We start from the raw sequence: 6,846 nt of genomic DNA on the forward strand, positions 1-6,846 counted from the left end.
GGCATGGTTAGTTATGGGAAGAGAGATTTTTTTCTGACATATGTCAAAATCTTACCAAAAAAGTTGGAAGAATATAGACAGAAAGAAGGCACTGATAGACTCCTACTCTTATTCTGATGGTAGTTGGTAGCACCTTCTTACAACTAAATCCTGTGGTTTCATACGCTATATGACTTCATTAAAATGTTTCAGAGCACTACTGAGTTTCCTGTGCTTTATAGCAGAGTCACAGTAGCTGTCTATTTAACTGAGTAGTGTAAATACTTCATCCTCCTCTCTCAATTTGTCCTGCTCTCCCCATGTCCACGTGTCTGTTCTCTATGTCTGAGTCTCTATTCCTTCCCTGGAAATAGGTTCATCTGTACCATTTTTCTAGATTCTATATATAAGCTCTGTGATGAGCTAGAGGGGTAGGATGGGGCAGTTGGTGGGAGACAGGTTCAAAAAAGAGGGGATATATATATATATATGTGTGTGTGTGTGTGTATATATATATATATATATATATATATATATGGGCTTCCCTGGTGGCTCAGAGGTAAAAGCATCTGCCTGGAATGCAGGAGACCCAGGTTCGATTCCTGAGTCAGGAAGATCCCCTGGAGAAGGAAATGATATATGCATAGAGTTAATTCACTTTGTTGTACAGCAGAAATTAACAACATTGTTAAGCACTTATACTCCAATAAAAAATGCTACATACTAATGGTAATAATCAAAAAGAAGTTACAGTTTGAAGTCATGGATTAAATCACTAAGAAAACAGTCATTTTTTCTTCCAGAAAAATTAATTCATGTTTTTGAAACTCAGTAAAAAGTACCTAATTCAGAGTCAGGATTCACAAGAAACATAAACACCTGAGATAAGTGGGAAGAAGCTTATGATCAGGGGATACTATCATGCCTTTTATTTAGAAGTACCTTGGATCATACCTCTCATTTTCCCCTAGTTCCTATCATGCCTGCCCTGGAACTCTCATCAGGAAGAGTGGTCCTGAGGTAATATCTGTATTTTCCTTATTAGCTTGTTTCATGGAAGCAAAGAAATTAAAATTTATTCTTCCCTAATCTTGGCATATATTGCTAATGTATCACTTATTTGATATATACACTTATTCTGCCTCAACCAAGTTAAGCACAAGAAGCATCAAATCATATTTACAGCAATAAATAAGCATAATCACGGATATGAATTGCAATATTCTTGATATTTTGAGACTTATGTTCTATCTTTATATTGAATTCAACCTGATATTTATGATCTGATTTTAATCGATATTGTTTTTATTATTTCATCGGCTTTATGTCAGAGTTGAATTTCAAAGGCTGACAAAGAGTCCATGACTCATAGCACTTCTATTAACTGCTTGCTTTAGGGTGAATGTTTCATGCTAAACAATAGCATTGGATTCTTTTGATTTTTGTGGAGTAAAGTTGAAATTCATTCTCTAATAGCTACTTATGTTTATTTACAGCTCTTTACAGCCATGTTTCCACAAATCCAATTTTACAGATGAAGGATCAGTGAGGTTAAGTGCTTTGCCCAGCATCACTCAGTATGTGAATTAAAAGCTGAGATTAGAATTTCAAATTTCAACCTCTCTGTGAGTCACTGAGCTACGCTGCCTTGCAAAGCATGAAAGGATTTATTTGGCAATTTTTAAAAATCTTCAAATTTCATGATGAATTTTAAGTATTATTTTTGAGGGAGCTCTCTTATTATAATGATTAAATGCAGTAAATGTACATAATCAAATTCAATACCAGCTATTTTAATTAACTGATATATAACAAAATTGCTAGTAAAATTTGCTAGTAGTTTGATTCTGACTATATACTTAGATCATAGAAACAAATTCATATGTCTTTTTGTTTTATAAAATAATATGAATTGCTCACCAGTAATGGACTGTAGAGCTGATAAATGGGGATATAAATGTTCTTATCCAATAACTATGTTTAATTTTTGTTAAATATTTTTACAGTAGATTATATTATATTGAAGAGGATTCTAGGCTTGTAGATTGCAAATTTGGAGCCAATTTTCATCTATAAAAGGCTAATACATTAATAAACTGAGTTTTTACAGATGACCTCTAATTAAAAATACATCATATATTATAAAGTACATTTAAAGCTACTGTGAAGTGAATTCATTTTTGTGTGAATAATTATATCCCTTAATAGATAACTTAATAACATATAGAATAATTGAAAAACAATTCTTACAGCACAATCTCTGACTCATAGAAGACAAACCAGAAAGAAAAACACCAATACAGTATACTAACACATATATATGGAATTTAGGAAGATGGCAATGATGACCCTGTATGCAGGACAGCAAAAAAGACACAGATGTGTATAGCGGACTTTTGGACTCAGAGGGAGAGGGTGTGATGATTTGAGAGAATGGCATTGAAACATGTATAATAACATGTAAGAATCGAAATGCCAGTCTATGTCTGATGCAGGATATGACACGCTTGGGGCTGATGCGCGGGGATGACCCAGAGAGATGTTGTGGGGAGGGGGGTGGGAGGGGGGTTCATGTTTGGGAACGCATGTACACCTGTGGTGGATTCATGTCAATCTATGCCAAAACCAATACAGAATTGTAAAGTAAAAATTAAAAATAAATAAATTAATTAAAAAAAAAAAAAAAGAAGAAGACAAACTCCAGAAGATATTCATGCCTCTCGAGAGTCCTGACTGTAGTTCAGTTCAGTTCAGTCGCTCAGTCATTTCCTACTCTTTGCGACCCCATGAATCACAGCACGCCAGGCCTTCCTGTCCATCACCAACTCCCAGAGTTCACTCAGACTCATGTCCATTGAGTCAGTGATGCCATCCAGCCATCTCATCCTCTGTCGTCCCCTTCTCAGAATATGATATTCATCTTTCTCTTTCTGACTCACTTCACTCTGTGTAATAGGTTCTAGGTTCATCTACCTCTTCAGAACTGACTCAAATGAGTTTCTTTTTATGGCTGAGTAATATTCCATTGTGTATATGTACCATGACTTCTTTATCCATTCATCTGTCTATGGACATCTAGGGTGCTTCCATGTTCTAGCTATTGTAAATAGTGCTGCAATGAACAATGGGATACATGTGTCTTTTTCAATTTTTGTTTCCTCAGGGTAAATGCCTAGGATTGGGATATATAGTGCTTTTATTCCTAGTCTTTTAAAGAATCTCCATACCGTCTTCCACAGTGGCTGTATCAATTTACATTCCCACCAACAGTGCAAGAGAGTTCCCTTTTCTCCACACCTTTTCCAGCATTTATTGTTGGTAGACCTTTTGATGATGGCCATTCTGACTGGTGTGAGGTGATATCTCATTGTAATTTTTATTTGCATTTCTCTAATAATGAGCAATGTTGAGCAACTTTTCATGTGTTTGTTAGACATCTGTATGTCTTCTTTGGAGAAATGTCTGTTTAGGTGTTTTCCCCACTTTATGATTGGGTGGTTTTTTTTTTTTTTTGGCATTGAGTTGTATGAGTTGCTTGTATATTTTGGAAATTGATCCTTTGTCCGTTGTTTCATTTGCTATTATTTTCTCCCATTCTGAGGGTTGTCTTTTCACCTTGCTTATAGTTTCCTTTGATGTGCAAAAGCTTTTAAGTTTAATCAGGTCTCACTTGTTTACTTATGTTTTTATTTCTGTTACTCTAGGAGATGGGTCATAGAGGATCTTGCTTTGATTTATGTCATCGAGTGTTCTGCCTGTGTTTTCCTCTAAGAGTTTTATAGTTTCTGGTCTTATATTTAGGTCTTTAATCAATTTTGAGTTTATCTTTGTGTATGGTGTTGGGAAGTGCTCTGATTTTTTTAACTTGTAATTTAGGAAAAAAAATAATTCTGTTTTTGTAGTATTGCCATTAGATACATTAGATAAACTACCTAGGTAGCAGTTGACTTTCTCTTAGTCTGTAATGCTTATGCAGAATATAGAATTGATACCTGAAAAGACATAGTGCAGGTCTGAAAATGATCTGAAAGATCTTTCCACATAATAGCTTTATATATACAGTATATAAAAAACACAGTTTAAAAAACATTGGGTTTTACACATTCTGTATCCTGCTGAATTTTCAGATTTTCCTTTTTTAAGACTAGTGAAAACACTGATCAAATTATAAAACATCTGAAAAACTGACAGAATCTCTGAGTTTATAACCTTTCATTTTTTTACCTATAAAATATAAAAAGAATTATAAAAAATATCAGACAATTAATTCTTTGTTTTCATGAGAGGGTAATAGTCTTAAGTTAGAAGGATCATCAACACTTTCTCATATCAACAGTCCATTTCTTAGTATTGCTAAGTAGCATCCCACTTCAACAATATACCACAGTTTGTTTATCTGTTCATAAAATGATGGACATTTGTGTTTTCAATTTCTAGTTACTATAAATTTTAAAAAATTTATTTAAAAAAATTAGTTTCTATGAACATTATTGTATAGTCACTTCAATAGACACATGCTTTCACTTCTTTGGGTAAATACTAAAAACTGGAAAAGTGGAATCATGATACTTCCTTTTGAGGAAACTGGCAAACTGTCATACAAAGTGAATGTACCATTTTTCATTTCCACCAGCAGGGTGTAAGAGTTTTGGTCACTTCAAATCCCACTAGTACTTGGTAAAGTCAGTCTTTTGAATTCTAGCCATACTGATAATTGTGTAGTGGTATTTCATTATGGTTTAATTCCTATTTCTCTAATAATATTGTTCATCTTTTCATGTGCTCATTTGTTATCCACTTAGCTTTTGTGATAAAGTGTTGCTCAAATCATTGGCCAATTTTTTAATGTGTTTGTGTTTATGAAAACACTCTCTCTACATATTCTAGATATAAGTTTTCACCTAATATGTGGTCTGCAAATATTTTTCCCCATCTGCAACTTGTTTTTTTTTTTTTTTCACTTAATAGCGTTGGGTTCAATGAGCAGAAAATTTTAATTTTGATAGTTTTTTTTTTTCATTTTATGGATCACACTTTTGTTTTATGTAATGAACCTCGGCATAACAGAAGATTGCAAAGACTTTATCCTATATTTAATTGTAGAAGTTTTAGATATTTACATGTTGCACTTAGCACTATAGTATACTATGAGCTGAATTTTCTACATTCTTCATTGTTTTCATTTATGGATATCCATGTTCTACATCATTTGTTTGTTTGTTTGTTTCTTTCTTTCTTTCTTTTTTATTTTACTTTACAATTCTGTATTGGTTTTGCCATACATTGACATGAATCCACCACGGGTGTACATGCATTCCCAAACATGAACCCCCCTCCCACCCCCCTCCCTACAACATCTCTCTGGGTCATCCCCGTGTACCAGCCCCAAGCATGCCATATCCTGCATCAGACATAGACTGGCGATTCGATTCTTACATGATATTATACATGTTTCAATGCCATTCTCCCAAATCATCTCACCCTCTCCCTCTCCCTCTGAGTCCAAAAGTCTGCTATACACATCTGTGTCTTTTTTGCTGTCCTGCATACAGGGTCATCATTGCCATCTTTCTAAATTCCATATATATGTGTTAGTATACTGTATTGGTGTTTTTCTTTCTGGCTTACTTCACTCTATATAATCAGCTCCAGTTTCATCCATCTCATCAGAACATTTGTTGAAAAGTCTATTCTCTCTGTACTGACTTTTCTTTGCATCTTTGTGGAAAAAAATGTGAAAATAGACTTTTGTATAAGTCTATTTCTGGGCCCTCTACTCTGTTGCATTAGTATGTTTGTCTACCTCATCTTGATAGTCAAGTCTTAAAAACAAGTGTTTGTCCTCCAACATTTTTTTTTGTTCCTGAGTTTTCTTGGATTCTAGCTGAATTTTATTTATGTATGAATTTTAGAAACAGCCTATCAAAATCTTATTATTAAGGTTATCTGATTCTGGAAGGTTTTCTTCTTAAGAATTTAAATTACAATTTCAATTTTTTGAGAGATATAGGATTTTCACATTTTTCACAATTTGTTATCTGAATTTGCTTCTTTGATTATTTTTCCAAAACTTTCCAGATGTCACTCCAATTTCTTTTTGATTGAACTCTTTCCCATGAAGACGATACTTATTTTCTTCTAGATGTAATATTCTTTTTCCCTCTGGCTTCAAGATATTTTCTTTATCATTGACTCTAAGTTTGATTCTGATGTTTCTTGTAGTTTTTGTCATATTTCTTGAGCTTCATAAGTATAATTTAAAGCTTTTCATTTTTTTAATTGTTTCTTTAAGTTTTTCCTCCTGATTTCTCTCTTTTCTTTTGGAGAATTCTACTTTAAGTTTCTGTAGAACACACTAATGTTTAATGTTCAGTCATTTTGTCTTTCTGCTTGATTTCGAATTATTTATTTTGCTATGACTTTAGTGTTTGTTTTCACAGTTTTTTTCAAGCCTTATTTATATGTTTATGGCTGTGCTGGGTCTTTGTTGCTCGGGCCCTTCTCTAGTTGTGGCAATCGGGGGCTACTCTTCCTTGCAAGAAGTGGACTTCTCATTGTGGTGGTTACTCTTGTTACAGAGCATGGGCTCTAGGACTGGCAAGTTTGAGTAGTTGCAGTGTGTGAGCTCAGTAGTTAAGGTTCTCAGGCTCTAAAGCACAGGCTCAGTAGTTATGCCACACAGGCTTAGTTGCTCTACGGCATGTGGGATCTTCCCAGACCAGGTATCAAACCCATGTCTCCTGCATTGGCAGGTGGATTCTTTACCAATGAATCACCTGGAAATCCCTTTCACATTTTTAATCTTCCATTAATCTCATCCATTACTATACTATGAAATAATTGATGACCACTGGTTATTTTCGTGGG

At 34.1% G+C, this 6,846-nt stretch overlaps 1 non-coding gene across 1 annotated transcript; it reads left to right on the forward strand.

The window, feature by feature from the left end:
• The first annotated feature begins 521 nt into the window (after positions 1–521).
• Positions 522–594, forward strand: TRNAS-GGA. The gene has a single exon. It is a non-coding gene; the product is annotated as a tRNA-Ser (tRNA).
• The last annotated feature ends 6,252 nt before the right edge of the window (positions 595–6,846 follow it).

Source organism: Oryx dammah, unplaced genomic scaffold, assembly GCF_014754425.2.
Source record: "Oryx dammah isolate SB20612 unplaced genomic scaffold, SCBI_Odam_1.1 HiC_scaffold_2, whole genome shotgun sequence".
NCBI lineage: Eukaryota > Metazoa > Chordata > Mammalia > Artiodactyla > Bovidae > Oryx > Oryx dammah.